At 33.3% G+C, this 19,248-nt stretch overlaps 2 pseudogenes; both read left to right on the plus strand.

The window, feature by feature from the left end:
- Positions 1 to 214: 214 nt before the first annotated feature.
- LOC144288153 (CDGSH iron-sulfur domain-containing protein 1 pseudogene) lies at positions 215 to 1,170 on the plus strand (annotated as a pseudogene).
- Positions 1,171 to 16,539: 15,369 nt separating this feature from the next.
- Positions 16,540 to 16,639, plus strand: LOC144288207 (U6 spliceosomal RNA; annotated as a pseudogene).
- The last annotated feature ends 2,609 nt before the right edge of the window (positions 16,640 to 19,248 follow it).

Here is a 19,248-nt window from a genome sequence, read left to right on the forward strand (position 1 = left end):
TGTATAGTCACCCTCAGCTGAGGTGGGGAAGGCTATTGTTGGGACAAGTTTCATAAAGAAATATCAGCATAGGACATAAATATCAGCATGTGCATTAGACATCAAAATGGAGCTGTCAAGTCAGGATTTGGACCTATTAGTCATTGTGATGTAGATTTTATTGAAATCTATGAAAACAAAATTATATAACAAAGAGAATGAGCTCTGAGAAGGAATGACTGATGAAGTGGGAGGTAAACCAAGAGAGAATGGCACCTTGGAAGACAAGGGGAGTAAGTGTAGCAGACAGGAGGGCTTAGCTAACTTTTTCAAATATTGCTGGTAGGTCAACTAATATGTAATATGTGATGCTGTAATATAATAATATATGATACACACTGTACACTTAATATGTATATATTCAGAATTGATGCTTGAATTTACAAAGTGCCTGGAATAGAAGTTTTGGTGCACTGAGGAGACTCAAGCTTGATTGAAGTGGGCATCAGAGAAAATTAGATGAGAGGAAGTGGATGGAGGTAAGGAGTATAAGCAACTACCGTGAAGTGAAATTTCGATGCCAAAAAGAACAAAGAAATATGTGGTGGCTCCTCAGTGAAGGTGGATCAGGTATTCTTTTTAAGAAGGGTGACATATATAAAAGAGGGAAGCTTCATCCTGATGGTAACAGTTCTTTTAAGAGAGAATTGATGATGTGAATGAAGTGGTGAATAGGAAAGAACTGAGGGATGGGTGTGAGAACCTAGAATCTTGTACCACAGTGAGGATATTGCTTTTACATAGAATCTTGGGAATTCCATCAACAGTAAAAGAGAGGTGCTTAGTGTCCTGTGCACACACGCCTTGCAAGCGACGGCGCCTGACTTCCAGGGTACGAGTTGAATGGATAGTAGCAGTTACTTTGCTGCTGGGACACCTGTGATTGGTTATCTAGCTTACAAAAGGTTTTATGTTAAAGATCATTGCAACAAATCTATGGCAAACCTTCACATCCAGAAAGATAACCCCAAGATAATACATGCTTATGACATGGAGGATTTGGGAGATAAAGCTGTGTACTGTCATTGGAGGTCCAAAAAGTTCCCATTATGTGATGGATCTCACACAAAACACAATGAAGAGACTGGAGACAATGTGAGACCTCTGATCACTAAGAAAAAGGAAACGTAAATTGATAGTTTTGATGCTGCAAAACAACTTGTCATGATGTCTTCTGACTGTTTAATTAGAATGACTACCACCTGTCTGTTCACCTCCCCTGGGTTCTAGATGTGATGTATTGCGAATTGCAGTTTTCATATTCACGGCATTTGCCTTATTTGTTGAACCACCATGGTACACACTTGTTTAAACAAAAAAAGGAAAAAGGAAAAGCAAGCAAACAAACAGAAAAACAGTAAAAGAGAAAAAGCAAAATGTCTCTGTAGATACAGTAGGCTGGTAGGTAGGGTAGTGGATGTTCCCTCCTAATAATGTCTTATATCTTGGTGTAATAGGAAGTAATACTATTAGCTGGATTAAGGTAAGAAAGGGAATTTATGAACAAGTGAGAATTTATGAGTGAGGGAACAATATGAAATAACTTTTTTTGAATTTTTAATTCTTGCATACATGTTTAGGTCATGAATAATGTGTCTACTCATTTAATATCCTCAGCACATCCAAATGTCTAGGACTCATCCCACTAATGATAATAATAGCATAACAACACTAAAATAACAATAGCTTACATTTCTTGGGGACTTATTACTGGCTAGGTAGGCACTGATGAGTGCTACATGTGGATAAACTAATTTAATCTTCACCAAGATATCTGAGTTGAGGAATGTGATGTCCCATTGTACAGTTGAAAAGATCAAGATGTTAAGAATGATATCTTACCCAAGATCACATATTTAAAGGGAGAAACTGGTAAAATGAAAAAAAAAAAAAGAAATTGTCTCAAACATGAATACATTTCTTTAGGACTTCAGGAAGGTTGAGAGACTTCAGGGGTCAATGTTGAAGTACGAGGCACTTTGTTAAGTCAAGGTGTGATGTTTTGCAACAGGATTTAAGGATCTACTCGATGCCAGTGCTACTCACATCACCCTATAGGCGGCCACATATTTAAGTTCCTCTTAGGGATGTTTCCGTATCTGTAAAAAAGCACCAGGGTCAGGTGGTCAGACATCCCTCATAAACCAAAGTCTTCAAGTTGTTGTCTGAAACCATCCAACAAAGAAGACCTAGGTGTGTTCTCGGAGGTTAGGATGTGCACCTTAGTACCTTTGATATCTCCAGCAACTTTCAAGTAATAGGAACTGGTTGTTGATACGGATTATAAGGATGATGATGTTGTGGCTTTTTAAATTCACATCTCTATCCGCAGATAGCAATCACCTTGCAAGACTGATAGCTAATGTTCAAACTGCCTTTTGTGCAAGGCTGACAAATTTTCGACCAAATTGCTGTTGGCTATGTTTTCAGAAAGGTAGATCTTAATAATGACATTTAATTTTTCTTTTTTGAACAAATGAATGAGTTTCAAGACTGTTTCTACAAAGACAGAGCACTATATAAATTCCACATGAAAGCAAGCCCTAATTTAAAAAATAATACCCTAATGATGCCTAATTACTTCCTTGAGAATAAGCAGCAACCTAATTAGTCACCTTTATCTTCATATGCACCTGGAATTGCTATTGTGAATAAAGCATACAAAGCACAGTCCATTTTAAAAACAATACTCTGCAGTGGAAGAAACCGAGAAGGTTGGGGTAGGTAGGCAAGGTAATTTATGACAAATCATTACATTTCTAATGGTATTTGATCCATTTTTTTTTTAGGGAATTGATAAAATAATTAACAGAGTTTGGAAAACTTTCCATTATAAGTTACGTAGAATTATTTAAGAGCTAAACATAAAGCATTTCCTATAAAGCTCAATAAAATGCAGTTTAAGGAGACAGTGTGTCTGTCTATGTCAGACGTTTCTCTGCCATAGCAAATGGCAACTATTAACTCCAAACTTTGAGATTTTATCCAGAAAGAACTTGGAAATCTCTTCTCAGTTAGATAATGTCTTCTCAGAAATGGGCTGTGGACAGGATAGATTAACCAAGCTGACAACCACTCAAATGAGTTTCTGGAGGTGAGCCTTCACAGACAGAAAGGAAAATAAAAGTTTCCATGTCTCTCACCACTGCTACAGTGAATGGCTCAGAAATCAGTTTGTACCATCTTCTATAAAATTCAAAGTGAAAAAGGCAAGGCATATTCTCTCCTTGGTCACCGCAGAAGAGCTAGTCCTCACCTGTATTATTATTAATACTGTAAATCTTTAGAAGTATTCAAAGTAGTAATTCTCCCCAAGTGGAAACAATTCTACTTGAATCTAAATTATAAATAAATTACCATGGGAGGTAAAAGCAATCTTTCTAACTACTATTGGACATTTCTGAGCAGTTACTTTTTATATTATTGGGCTTTTCTGAATAGTTGCTTTTAGAGATGCTGTGTTACCAATTGCTTTGTAACAGCCTACCACAAATTTAGCAATTTAAAAACAACATGCATTTATTAACACTCAATGGATGTGCATCAGGAGTCTGAGAATTGCTTAGCTGAATCCTGTCCTTAGGGTCTCACAGGCTGTAGTCAAAGTGATTCAAGGCTAGATTCTCACCTGCAGGCTCCACAGGAAAAGATCTGTTTAAAAGAATCTTCTGGTTGTTGGGCAAAACTCATTGCCTTGTAGCTACAGGACTGGATGGCATTATTTTTTTGCTGGCTGGAAGCTGAAGAGCATCCTCAGCTCCCAGAGGCTGTCCAGAATTTCTAAGACCACCTACAGTTCCTTGCCATGTAGAATTCCCCAGCCTGAACACAAACGTCATTAAGGCAGCAGGAAGAGTCCCCAGACAAGTGGGGTAGAAAGACACAGTCTTGTATAAAATAGTATGATCACAGGAGTGACCTTCCATCATCTTAAGTGTATTCACTTAGTTAGAAGCATGTCCCAGGTTCTCCCTCACTTAATGGGAGGGGAGTAAATACAGCCACGAAGACCAGGTAGCAAGGATCTTGGGAAGGGACCCTAGAAACTGTCCCATCTTGTCACCTATTTATCATTGGACTTATACCCCCTCTGTTCTAGCAAACAAACTTTTGTAAATTCTTAACTACAACCAAGGAATTGTTCCGACTTTTACTTAGGAGATTTCTCTAACGAGTTTGTATATTTAAATTCTCAGTTTTCCACAATGACTCTTATGCTCCATTGTCTTCCAGTTTCCTGCCTTTTCCACCAGGACCAAGATGATACTGCAATTCAAAGAAAGCAGATAAACAAAACAAAACAAAACAAAGAAAGCAGATTAAGTCCGTTTCAGGTTTTGAATAGCCTGTATAGTAGGCAAGGCAAGGAAGAGTCCAAGAGGACAGGTTACAGGTGTAGCCCTTAGACCTGAGGCAATCTCTTAATGATAATGATCAGGCTCTTTCTTTTTCCTTATTTTTGTTTTAGCACAACTTCTGCTAACTGCAATTCAATTCTACAGGCTGCTGCATTTTACCTTCCCTTTAGTAACTGGGGAGTGAAAAACTTTTTAAAATTTGATCCTTGGAATGGATCAGCTGTCTCAGAAAAGGCTTTAGCACAAAGAATTTACCCCAAACCTCTGGATCCCTCCCCCTTTTAATTTTCAACTAGTAAATTTGGCTTTCAAAATAATTTGATGTTCACATTTTTTATACCTGCCACTGTACCTGGTGTCTCGGGATGGCTTGCTTAAAAAAAAAAAAAAAAAAAAAAAGGAAAAGAAAAGAAAAGAATTCTTTCCAAATAAACCACAAATGACTGAAAAATTATTTTGTAAACTATAGCTTAAAATACGTACAAGATGCTATTATTTTCTGATTAGTCTTAAGAAAATTATTTTGACACCCAGAACAAAATATATCAAGATATTACTTCAATTTCTATGACGATCATTTATAGCAGGACTTGCTTACTGGTCTATTGCTAGAAATATGCCTTTGGGCCACATTCTATGTCTCTAAGCAGCACTACACTTCATTCTGGAAAAAACCAATCCTCCAGCCTTCTCTGAGAAAAAAGTTCCTCTCTGTTCTTATTCACAATATGCGCCTTTGGGCCTTCAACAATTTGATACTGGCTTCAGACACACCGCCATTGAAATTTTCCTCCTGCCCTTCCCATCTCCACACATACTCTTAGCATTTGAAGCATTCATTTCCTGATTTCAAAGCTGATTTAGTCCATCATATCATTTCTTCTCACTCTGATCTTTTAATATAATAGTTAGATGGAATTTCTTTAATGATCATATAATTCTCATCTTGAGCTCCATCTTCATTTAGAGACTCTTATTTAACACCAATATTTTAAAAAAATTGTAAACAGAGTCTTCTTTTCCGAAGACTAGTATTTCTGTATACAATATTTTTAAAAATATCATTATGTTAGCTTATGGGTGAAATAGGTCCAAATGTATTTATATGCAGAACACATACAATTATCACATCCACAGTTCTCTATAAAATCAAGTTCATCAGCTCCCTTTGTTGTACTTTTATTTTCCGAAAGCATATGATGCATGAACCTACATGCTCCAAGTCAGTGACTCACATGTTGGTATCCTTTTATCTATTGTTCTTCTAATAATCAATGATGTCATCAAGTAGACCAATCTCCCTGTTCCTCATGAGCTCTCTGTCAAAAAGCTCTACTGGCAGTATGCAACTTATTTTCAGTCCTTACCCAGGCCCTTTAACTCCTATATTTCATATGACATTGGTTCCTGGCCCCAGATTTTGCTGAGATTTACTCTCAGTTATTAGTAATTCTTCCTTCAAAAATGCATAAACTAGGGTGGGGCAATGGGTGAAACAGGGGATGAGGATTAAGGAGTGCACTTGCCACCATGAGCACTGGGTGATAAATGGAATTTTTAAATCACTATCTTGTATACCAGGAACTAATATAACACTGTATGCTAAGTATATTGGAATTAACATACCAGGAACTAATATAACACCGTATGTTAAAAAAAAAAACAAAACAAACAAAAAAAAAAAACCAAAAAAAAACACCGTATGTTAAGTATATTAGAATTAAAGTAAAATTTTAAAAATGCACAAATTATTAAAACTTCACTGAGGCTGCCATGTTGCATAAGTCCATGGCATGTATATATCATAGGATTTAGTCTCTGTGGAGTTACGTAACATGGAGGCCCTGCCTGAGCAGCATCTAGAATACAGCTAAATATAAATGGAGACTTAAACAATTTTTTTTTCTTTTGCATATGGCCTGGCTCAACTAACTGGCCCATCTTTTCAAATTACTCACTTAATCATCCCTTTAACCAGATTAGGAAGCTGAAATCTCAGTTAATATTTCTGTCCATAGATTTAAAGATATATTAATTAATTAATATATGAGGTGATCTAATTATAAATTATCAAATGAAATTAAGAGCACTGAGAGTTGATTATTTGTAGAATCTGGATGCATACATGGTAACAAATGTCTATGCCATATTTCATGTCTTTCTTTGTCTCACAAATACATAGGATGCTAAATCTAAAATTGCTAGACTCCATTAACCTTATTTCTGAAATGAATAGCTCCAAAATGTTGGCTACTATGTGAATCTTGGGTAGTATCTAGTCCCCATGGAAACAGAGATTTGGATCCTAATATCAAGATCTAACAAGCCACAGATCTACACATTTTAGCTTGTGTTAAGAAAAAAAGGAAAGAAAGAAAAGAAAGAAAGAAGAAAGAAAGAAAGAAAGAAGAAAGGAAAGAAAGAAGAAAGAAAGAAAGAAAGAAAGAAAGAAAGAAAGAAAGAAAGAAAGAAAGAAAAAAAAAAAAGAAGAAAGAAAGAAAGAAAAGAAAGAAAAGACAAGCTCAGTCCTGCAAAGATGCCATAAAAATGTCTGAGGTCCTATGAATATGGGCAAGAATTACAGTAATAACTATGCTGGTATAATTTTACGTTTAATTTATCATTATATTACATATATATTATATTTCCATCTGGATTTATATTCTCTTGTGAAACAGGTGGCTATCAGTATGTCTTCTGTTGAACCGTGAGTACTATCCAAAAGTCATAATGCTGATACATTTTAGCATGCTTTGATAAATAATTATAAAAATGTAATTTCCTGACTTACTGAACAATGCTTCTTTTTCTTTTCTTTTTTTTTTTTTTTTAAGATTTTATTTATTTATTCATGAGAGACACACAGAGGGAGGCAAAGACACAGGCAGAGGGAGAAGCAGGCTCCATGCAGGGAGCCCGATGTGGGACTCAATCCTGGGTCTCCAGGATCAGGCCCTGGGCTGCAGGCGGTGCTAAACAGCTGAGCCACCTGGGCTGCCCTGAACAATGCTTCTTGAATTAATCTTGTTCCAGATTAATTTAAGAAAAGGTAGTCAGGTCAAGAATGTGACCAGGAGTCTAATTTTGAGTCTTTTTATATGTTTTTTTCAAATTGAGGTACATTTTCCCCTCACTTTCAGTTTCCATTAGGAAGAATTTATACCTAAACTGATTTCAGGACAGTCTCTTCAGCTTTTTTCTTATGTGGCCAAAGAGGAAATAATTTGACATCTCTAACTAGCAAGTTTGGAAAAGAATAACTTAAAAATCAAAGCTGACTTCCACCTTGCTCATTGTTCTTAGGCATTAGCTGCCTTCAGAGAGTGCATTTTCTCCTTAGCCTCCTCACACTACAAGTTATGTAAGGACCTTACAACATTGTCCAAGGGGTTTGAAGTAAGGGAGAGCAGAGATGATGAGGACAGGCATGTGGCATCTTCTGGACTTTAAAGTGAATATTTTTAGCATTTTATAATTAAATATGTTACTTGTAGATCTTTGGTGGATATGTACCCTATAAATAATCCTATTTATAACTTGCTAAGAGGTATTTTTAATAATAAAATAATACTGAATTTTATTAAATGATTTTCTGCATCTAATGAGATCATCCATCTTTTCTTAATTTTTTAAAGTAAGCTTATGTTAAACTGCATTCATAGATTTTTTTATTATATTTATTTTAAAACCTATATCGTATACTTGGAATAATCCCAAATGTGTCATATTTTTTGTTTTGTTTGTATTGTTAGTTTACATTATTTTAAGAATTTTCCAAATTATATTTGTAAGATTGGTTCTTTTTTTTCCTCTATGTTTTGATTGTTGTTTAGAACTATGTGTGCCTTTAAAGGTGCATTGGAAGTTACCCCAAAATTAAATCTGGACCATAATTTATTCTGTGTCAAATTATAAACTAGTGATTCATTTACCTTAATGGATTTCAAATATTTCATGGTTTCTATTTCTTCTTGAATCAATATTGTAAATATGAGTTGTTCTTATATTTGTCTGTTTCATCCAGGTTTTTCAGCTTTCGGTTTTCCTTTTTCCTTTTTTCTCTCCCAAAATATGGCCCATATGCTTTCAACTAACATTTCACTTTCTGCTGCACCTGTAATTCTATCCCTGTTCATCTTACTATTGTTAATTTCCATCTTTGTACTTTTTCATTGGATGTATCTGTCCTGTGTTTTGTCAATTTTATAAATATTTTCAAGAAAGCAATTTTGAGTTGTTAATTCTATTGCATCTTTGTGTTCTACATTATTAACCTTTATTCATATATATATATAGTTACTCATATTCTTTTATTTCTGCTCTTTTCTTTTTCATTTCTTAATTTGAGTGCTTAATTCATTTACATTAATTTTTCTATTAAAAATGGAGCATATTTGGTAAGTTTTTCTTGTTCACTTCTAAATATGCTGTATTTCACATTAGGATTTATTCTCAGATGTAAGATGTATACATATATATACATAGTCCATTTATTACAAATTTGACTTACTATATCATATTGGTGAAGAAACCTATAATTAATATGTGAGCATCTTTTTCTGTTTTAATTTATGCCTTAGCATTTATTTCTTCTCTCGAATTGCTATACCATTTGATTATGTTTATATTTGACCAAAATATTTTTTTCAATAATTTGCTTTCAAATTTTTTGTGTAATTGTGTTAAATGTATTTAGCTATAAATATTTTAAAAGTTGGGTTATTTTCTATCAAGCCTGAAAAGCTTTGACTCTGGAAGGATTTGCCATTTTCACTGATGTGACTACTGATTATATACATATAATATATATATGTATATATATAAATATTTAAATTATTTATTTATTTATTTATTTATTTATTTAATTTATATATTTGAAAGAGAGAGAGCACAGAGGGTGAGGAAGATGCAGACTCCCTGCTGAGCAGAGATGCTAACATGAAGCTCAATCCCAAGACTATGAGATCATGACCTGAGCCAAAGACAGACACTTAACCAACTGAGCCACCCAGGTGCTCCTGCTCACATTTAGATTAAATTTTACCTTTATGTTTCTCAGTGTTTGGTTTTTGTGTGTGTGTGTATATGTGTGTGTGTATGTGTGTGTGTGTGGTTACTATCATTTTTTTTCACAGTTTTTCAGAAAGAGTTTTAGTAATGTTTAACTGTAGAACATTTTAAGATTTTTTACCTTTTGAAAAAACTGTTTTTTTTTCATCCTCATTCTTAGAATTTACTTAGCATATATTTTGGGTTGGTGATTATTTTATCACAGTATTTTGAAGATATTATTCTATTGTCCATGGCTTTTTTACTTTTTTTTAAATAAATTCTTCTGCTAGCATAATTCCTTGGTAGTAATGTCATTATGAAGACATTTCTAAGAATTTCTCTTTAACATTATTGCTCTGGAATGATATAATAGGCTATGATTGGAATTCATTGTGATATCTGAGTATCCATGTCTTTCATCACTCTGTTTTTATATCTAAAAGTTATATTTTTAAGAATTTCTCTTTAACATTATTGCTCTGGAATGATATAATAGGCTATGATTGGAATTCATTGTGATATCTGAGTATCCATGTCTTTCATCACTCTGTTTTTATATCTAAAAGTTATATTTTTTCCATTTTGGGTGGTCCTTTTTCCTCTGGTTACCTTCTTATGGTTTTACTATCATTGTTTATAATTTTAAGCCTATTAATATATTAGATTATACCTTCTATTTAATATTTACTAATATGAGGGTTTGGAGAATCTGATTCTCTTATTCATTCTGTGGGTTTTAGCTCATAGAATAAGGATTCTAAAGTGTATTCCACCAAAGAGGATCAGTATTTTAAATCTTTTAGATATTCAAGGATATGATCAATCTGAATCACTTTCATTTTTCTTTTAGGGGTATGAGGCAAACATGGAGTGAAATTTTTCCAACTTCAGATGATCATTTATAGTTAGAAATTTCTGAGATGTTTTTCCTCCTTTGTTTTATCCAGAACACAGCTTGAGAAAGTCAAGTAGCCCTCTATCCCTCTCAAGGACATTTCATTCTTTTGACTTATAGAGAAAGTACCAGACCAAATCTCCATCCTGCTTGTTACTCAGGCTTTGTATCCTGCTAAATTCATCCATTTAAATGAAGGATCTAAGATAGCAGATATCCCCAGAGGCCTCTAAGGACAGCAGTGCTCCAGTGCTTGCTTTGTTTCTGGATTTTTGCTTCATTTTTTTTTCCCTCAACAATTTTCTTTAATTTCTCCCCAAATCGACTATACATTTAGTTTTTATTTTATATTTTTTCCATAATTTTATGTATCCTATACCTGGAGAGTTTGTTTAGACAATAGTTTTCCAGGTTGTCAGAAACTACTCCATAATATTTAATTTTAAAATAGATAATATTTTTTCCCTAAGAATTGTATATGTAGAGTATCTAGATCAATTTTGTGCAAACCTTAAGGTAATTAAGGAAATCTGTAAAAAAAAAAAAAAAAAAAAAAAGGAACAAAAACCTGTATGACTTACCATATTTTAGTTTTAATGATGTGGAATTGCCCTTTTTGAATTCCTAAGGAGTTGAGTATTAGCATTTGCACATTGTTTAATTTAAATACATATTATATATATATATTGGAATGCAATAGAATTAAATCATTTGGGTTAAAAGAGTGCTAAAACAGTAAACCAATTGTTGCAATATATTATAAATTACACAAATATATTAATGTGATCTAATCACACCACCTATTTTTTTTTAGGCTGCTTCTTTTTTTCTAGTGCCTCTTCCTTCTTTTTTTTTTTTTAAGATTTTATTTATTTATTCATGACAGAGAGAGAGAGAGAGAGGAGAGAGAGAGAGAGGGAGAGGGAGAGGCAGAGACACAGGCAGAGGAAGAAGCAGGCTCCATGCAGGGAACCCGACCTGGGACTCAACTGTGGGTCTCCAGGATCACACCCCAGGCTGAAGGCGAAGCTAAACTGCTGGGCCACCGGGGCTGCCCCTTCCTTCTAACACTCATACCATCGGAGACTGATGTTGAACACTTAGTAAGCATACCTCCATATTTTTTTTCTGTGCTCACAGAATCATACCCAAATATTTTAAACATATGTGCATGTACATATATATATAATTTTCTACATTTCATTATTTAATAATACCTTATAAATACCTCTCCATCTATGAAAGTCACCAAGATAGCTTCAATTCTTTATCATGGAAGCCTAATTTTCTGTAGTATTAAAATAAAACACTATGTTCAATTATTATATTAGTCATGGCATTCCTTGATATGTTCCAGCATGATTTTTTTTTAAGACAACCACTATTATACAATAAAGTTAAATCAATATTTGGATAGCACCAAATATAGTTATTGAAGCTATTTGTCAAGGTCTGAGTTTTTGGAGATAAAATTCCCACTCTTTATTGCCATTTAAAAAGTTTGGCTTGGGTAGCCCGGATGGCTCAGCAGTTTAGCACCGCCTTCAGCCCAGGGCCTGATCCTGGAGACCCCAGATCGGGTCTCACATCAGGTTCCCTGCATGGAGCCTGCTTCTCCCTCTGCCTATGTGCGCCTCTCTCTCTCTCTCTCTCTCTCTCTGTCTCTCATGAATAAATAAATAAAATCTTTAAAAATAAATAAATTTTAAAAATATTTAAAAATAAAAAAATTAAAAAAATTAAAAGTTTGGCTAGACATGGAAAAAAAAAACCCAAATATCTATCAACAGATAAATTGAAAACGAAGTTGTGATACACACACACATACACACATGCAAAGACAAAAATATACAGCTATAAAAAAGAAGGAAATCTCACCATTTGTGATAACATAGACAGGTTTTGAGGCCATTAGGCTAAGTGACATAAGACGTAAGACATAAATACTGTATGATTTCACTTGTATATGGAATCTGAAAAACAGCAAAACCCTCATAGAAGTAATGGTCAGGTTTGTGGTTACTAGAGGCAAGATGTGAGGGGATGGCGATTTGGATGAAGATGGTCAAAATGTACAAACTTCTAGTTATAAGATAAATAACCACTAAGGATGTAATGTACAACATGATGACTATAGTTAACGCTGCTGTACTGTATCGTTGAAAGTTGTCAAGAGTAGAACCGAAGAGTCCTCATCACAAGGAAAAAGAAACTTTTTGTTTCCTTCTCTCTTTTTCTTTTGTTCTTTCTACATGATATGCAGATGTTAACTAAATCAATTTTGGTAATAACTTCACAGTATAAGTCAAATCATTATGTTATACATCTTAAACTTCTACATTTCTTTAGGTCATTTATGTTTCAATAAACCTGGAGAAAATAAAAGTAAAAAAACCCAAAAGCTTGGCTCAAGTCTGTGTGTTCTTTAGTTTCTGAGGTAAGAAGAGCCAACATACTCTGCATTTTTCTAGATGAAGATTACTTAGATTTATGACTGCTTGATATTGCTACTTGGGAATTTTCAATATCAGACAGTTCCAAAATTGTTTGAACAATATTTTTTATTGTTAAATCAGACTATGTATGATCTTTGGAGTATAATTTTTGTAAGGTTGGGATGTATTTTATCTCTGTGGCAATCTCCTAATTGACATACAGTACAAAAATCGGTGGTTTGTGTGTGATTAAAAAATCTGTTAGCAGCTTTATTGAAGTACAATTGACATGCAATTCATCACACGTTTAAGTGTATAATTATGTCAAAATTTTGACATATGTATGCATTTATAAAACATCAGCATAATCAAAATAGTGAACACATACTTCACACCCCCAAATTTTCTTTTAATCCTAATGTAACTCCTCTATCCCTTCTTTTTGACCCAGTATCTCTCCTCTCACCCAACCACTGATTTAATTTGAATCACCATAGTTTAATACACATACTATGTTTTTTTAAAAAAATATTAAAGTATATACCTTTTTTGTCTAGCTTCTTTAACTTATTATAATGAATTTGAGGTTCGTTTTTGTTGTTACATTTATCAGCAGTACATTCTTTTTATAGCTCTCTCTTTCTGAGTAGTATTCCATTGTATGGATATATCACAATGTATTTACCACTTTTGCTTCCTTATTGATATTTGGATTGTTTCCAGCTTGGCGATATTACAAATAAAACAGCTACAAATATTTGCATATGTATCTTCATATGAATATAAGTTTCATTTGTCTTACATGAATACTTAGAAATGGAATGGCGAGGCAATATGGTCAGCCATTCCCAATAGCAATTTATGAGAATTTTTGTGCCACATCTTCACCAGTACTTAGTATGTTCAATGTTATTTTAGTGAATCTAATAGGGTATGGTTTTGGTGTGCATTTTTCTAATTATTAATCATGCTGAGCCTTTTTATGTCTTCATATAAAAAGTGAAATATCATCTTTGGTCAAGTATCTAAAGAACTTTGGCTCATTTTTTTATTGTTTGCTTTCTTAATATTGAGTTTTAAGACTACTATACATTTTCTAGATACGAATCTTTTATCAGATATATAATTTGCAAATATTTCCTCTCTGTCATGTTTTATATTTTCCTATCTTAGCAGTCTTTGCTAATTTGATGAGATAAAACTAATGGATTTTTGTCTTTTATGGATCTTGCTTTTGGTATATGTATATCTAAGAATTATTTGCATTAACAGAGTCAAAAAATTTTTTCTCCCGTTTTCTTTTTTTTTTTTTTTTAGGTTTTATTTATTTATTCATGAGAGACAGAGAGAGAGAGAGGCAGAGACACAGGCAGAGGGAGAAGCAGGCTCCATGCAGGGAGCCAGATATGGGACTCGATCCCGGGGCTCCAGGATCATGCCCTGGGCTGAAGGCAGGCACCAAACCGCTGAGCCAACCAGGGATCCCCAATTTCTCCCGTTTTCTTGTAGAAGTTTTACAGTTTTACAAAACACATTTAAGCTTAAGATCAATTTTGAATTAATTTCTTTACATGAAGCAAGGCATGATTAGTTCATTTTATGCACATAGAAAACCAATTGTTCTAGCAAATGTGTTAAAGTAACTTAGTTTCTCCACTGAATTGCCTTTGCATCTTTGCTGAAAATCAATTGAATATATACAAGTGGGACTTTATCTGGGCTCTCTATTCCATCGATCCTTTATCTTAACATGCATATGATACAGGCATGATTATTGCAGCTTTATAATAAGTCTTAATGCTAGGTGATATAAGTCTTTCAACTTTGTTCTTCTTTTTTTCAAAGTTGTTTTTACTATTTTAGGTACTTCATTTATACATGAATTTTAAAATCATCTTGTCAATTTCTAACAATGCAAAACCTGCTGAGATTTTGATAGAGATCACATAGAATTTATAGATCAATTTAGGGAGAATTGTCATCTTAGCAATATTGAACCTTCCAATCCCTAAAAACAGTATAACTCTCCACTTATTCGGGTCTTCTTTAGTGCCTCTCAGGGATGATTTGAGCATACAAGTCTTGCATATCTTTACATTTATCCCTAGGATTTAATAATTTTGGTGGTCCTGCATTTTAATTTCAATTTCTTTATTTTATTGTTTGTGCATAGAAATACAGTTGATATTTTAATAATGAACTGGCATCCTGCTAATGTCCTGATCTATCTTACTAATTCTGGGTTTTTACTTCGTTTTGTTTTTATTTTGAGGGGTTTGGTTTATTCATTTTTTTATATTCAACAGGTTTTCTTTACTTAGACAATCTCAAATCCGAGATGCCTTTGGCTTTTCTGGACTCCCGTCTCCACCTGCTCAGCTCAGGAAGATCACTAATTAGCCTTTGCCTTTGCTTTTGTTCTCTCTGTGTGTTGCTTCTGGAATATTTCTCCTCTTAGTAAGTTGGGCAACAGAAAGTTTGTTTGTTTTATGTCTCCCAGAAAGCACTGCACTTTTTGCCTAATATCCAAAATCATCTTGAGAATTGCTGGTTTATATATTTTGTCAGTTTCTTTGTTCTTAGTTGTTTGAAGAGGAAAGATAAATCTATACCTTGTTATTCCAACTTGGCCAGAAGCAGAAGTAGGTATATTATGCTTTAGTGTATGCAAACATTCACCTTTTGTCCTCAATTTTCAGAAAAAATTATGATACAATTCACATAAAACCCACTCTTTTAAGTCTATAATTGAATGGATATTAGTATATTCGCATAATTGTGAAACAATCACCACCATTTAATTTCAGAACACTTTCATCATATGAAAAAGAAACCCTGACAACCACTAATCCACTGTCTCTGTGGATTTTTTACACTGGCCATTTCATATACATGGCATCATGCAATATGTGGCTTTCCTGTCTGATTTCTTTCAGTAAGAATACTATTTTCAAGTTTCATCAAAGCTATAGGATAAATTAGTAATATATTGTTATGGTTAAATAATATTACGTTATATAGACATACCACATTTTACTCAGCCTTTTCAACTGATGGATATTTGGTTTGTTTGTACTTTTCAATTATTATAAATAATGTTGCCATTAACATTCCTGTACATATTTTTGTATAGACATGTTTCCAATTATTTTGAATGTATGCCTAGAAATATAACTACTAGATCATATGTTTAATTTTGGAGGAACTATGTACCTATTTCCCAGGGTGAGCTTTTGTTCCCCTGCATGGTAAACTGGAATCTTTCTCTACTTAATAAACTGTTTATAAATTTTGTAGCAACCATATACACAAGGTTTATAAAACTGTATACAGATGGCGCACCCAAGTGAGTGAAATGAATAAAAAAAAAAATAGTAGCCCTAAATAAATGTCAGGCTTTTGAAAAAAAAAAAAAAAGGTAATGTTTTTCAATCCATAGCTGACAAACTCTGGGGTTGTACTGCTTTACCTCAGTACTCATGTGGAACAAAACAATGTGAATACCTAGGGTGGTAAATTTAGTCTAATAAGATTCTTCTATAGAGACAAAAAAAATAAAATAAAATATCATCTTTGTAAAGTATGTGATAGTTTTTCTGTGACAGAATTAAAAGTGGACCCAGGGCTAAGAGAGTACATTTTAAATGTTCACAATAAATAAATAAGCAAGTAAATAAATAAATAGTAACCATGTGAGATGATAGGTCAATTAGCTTTACTAGGTAATCATTTCAGATGTATACATACCTCAAAATATCATGGGCTTTGGCAGCACATATACTAAAATTGCAATAATACAGAGAATAATGTGGCTCCTGATCAAGGATGACATGCAAACTTATGAAGGATTCCATATTTAAAAAAACAACAAAATATTATGTTGTACTTCATAAATATATGCAGTTTATTTTTATTTGTCAATTATACCTCAATAAAACTGGGGTAAAAGATGAACCTATAACTTCTTGTTGCAAGAAATCCAGACTTTCAAAAATGTCTAGATTAGCTTTTAAAAAGGAAAAGGAAATCTTATCGGCTTAATTATGATTAAAAAATTAGAGATTACAGTTTGTTGCAAAATGTTGAGTACATTAAAGGAATCGTGCATCTTTGATTCTGACAATGAAGAGGGAAATATAAGAAAAAGAGTGCTGAAAGAGTAGTTGTAAAATGTAGATGATTTTCCAAATCAGTCCATCCATAGTGCTATATACAAATTGATCAATCCAAGTGTTGTAAATCTTGTTGTGGCTTAATATAATTGCAAACTATATATTAGGATTTGGTCATGCTCCAGTTCGATATTTGAAAGGCTACATGCAAATGTTTGTAGAATGTTAAATGGTTGGAAATGTTCAGAAGAAAAATATTTCTCTTGTCCTAGAAGAGGGAAATAAATCCTAGTTATATAGTTGTAATAGAATGTGTGAAGTCAATGAATTCAGGGGACCAAACCTCTGGTCCTAAGAAATGGAAAACGTAAGGATGAGAAAACTTCAGAATTATAAGGAATGAGGTAACCTAAGAATTTGGTAAGAGTTTTTTCAAGTGGAGTTAACATCTCAGTAAAGACTGAAACTGCACTTGTCCATTCCCTGTTGCCTCAGCAGTAAGCCCTTTGCTCGCACGCCCCTCTGAATTATGGTAAAGCACTATATGAAAACAACCCATGTGCAATGTAAAAAAAAATGCAAGAATACAGGGGCACTTGTTTAGTTTGAATAGTTTCACATTTAGGGAGAGTTGGGGGAAGACATTGAGAGAGGTTTGTGATATAGAAAATAAATAATGCCTTGAGGAAAATAAATATGATTTTTACGTATAAGAGGTTAATTAACATCACTCTATGTACTAATGGGAGATTTTCTGTATGCAGTATATCCAGTGACTCCAGTCTGAATCTATATAAGGCATATGATTGTGTGTCCACATTATAATCATTTGTCGTTGGTATTTCATCATTTTCAGAAGGCATCTTTGGTTTGGATTAGATGGAAGCTCATGCCAATCACACATACTATTTTGCATTTGAAATTTCCATATATCAAATCCTAACTATTACAGCATGAATTCCTTGAGTACAGACACATTTTGTACAACTGTTTAATGTTGCATGAGACTGTACACATACTAAGTGTAAAATAAAAATTTCTGAAGGATAAAGAAATAAATAGATTCAATTTTAGGACACCTAAATTCTACATGCAAAACCTGAGCTAAGCAACTTAAGAAATATTAAATATATGTATTATTCATTATTTTATAAATAACTTTGTAATTATACTGTATAATTTGAATCAAAAATACATTTTCTTCCAAGTTACCACATCAACCTAAGCATATAGGTTGTTAATGTTATATTCAAACCAACTAAAACATCCGTTTTCCATTTTTTTGCTAAAACACAATATATAGAATTTTACATCAAAAGGGGGGGAAAAGACAATTGACAGGGGAAGGGAATGACTGACTTTCTTTACTAACTGTCTCAATGGGCAGAGAAAATTTTGATACTCCTGGACAGGTGATGACATTGAAAATGATGTGTCAAAGTTTTCAAAAAATGGGAAATGAATATATGATTCAAATTTCTTATAAATACGTGTAATAAAAATGTTTCATTTTAATGCATTTCATTGTTTCAATAGTTAACTGTTCTTTTCCATTTTTTCTTTCTTTCCTCCTTTCTCTTTTGTATCATTACTTCCAGCTCTATATATGAAATCCTAGCCCTGGCAATGCCTTAGAGATATCTCGTAGATGGATAGGAAATTGCTAACAATGCAAGCCAACTTAAAAGGAAATAACAGAAATAGGTCATGACCATGATTGTCATAGCATGTGTTGCCCAGGGCTTTTTCCTGCCATCATAAGAACTTTCTGCTAATAGGAGCAAGAGCTGTCAGGCAAGGCCATCATATCAATCTTATTTTATTTTAATGCTGCTGTCCCATGACTTCTGCTTTACAAAAGATATTTAAGGGATGAGTCAGCTATGTTTATGAGATCAGCAAGAATGAATGTAAATGGTTGGACCAGGAATTTAGATCTACAAATAATCCAAGAAAGAGAAAAGAATTAAGATCTCAGAGGATGGCAATTTTTCATAATAACTTTATCTCTCATGGTAAAGATATTGCCTAAAGAAATAGAAGAAAAAATTTAAAAATTAAAAAAGAAGAAAACATCTCCTACACTATTCTATAGTTTTATTTTGAATATATAGTCAACATATCTAAAGTACAATATGTAACTTCATTTGAATATTACTAATAACTGATACTCATACTGACCAGAATCAAGAATATGATGTTAATCATGATAATGCCTTTCTCACTCACTTATCTATTTGGTTTTGGTCTGTAGATCTCGTAATTACTTTCTTACTGTTCATTACTTGGATTACAAATAAAACTAAAGCACATAGATATTGTTCTGATTTCATAGTTGGAGAAATATAGGTATTAAT

Source organism: Canis aureus, chromosome 17, assembly GCF_053574225.1.
Source record: "Canis aureus isolate CA01 chromosome 17, VMU_Caureus_v.1.0, whole genome shotgun sequence".
In the NCBI taxonomy this organism is placed as follows: Eukaryota; Metazoa; Chordata; class Mammalia; order Carnivora; family Canidae; genus Canis; species Canis aureus.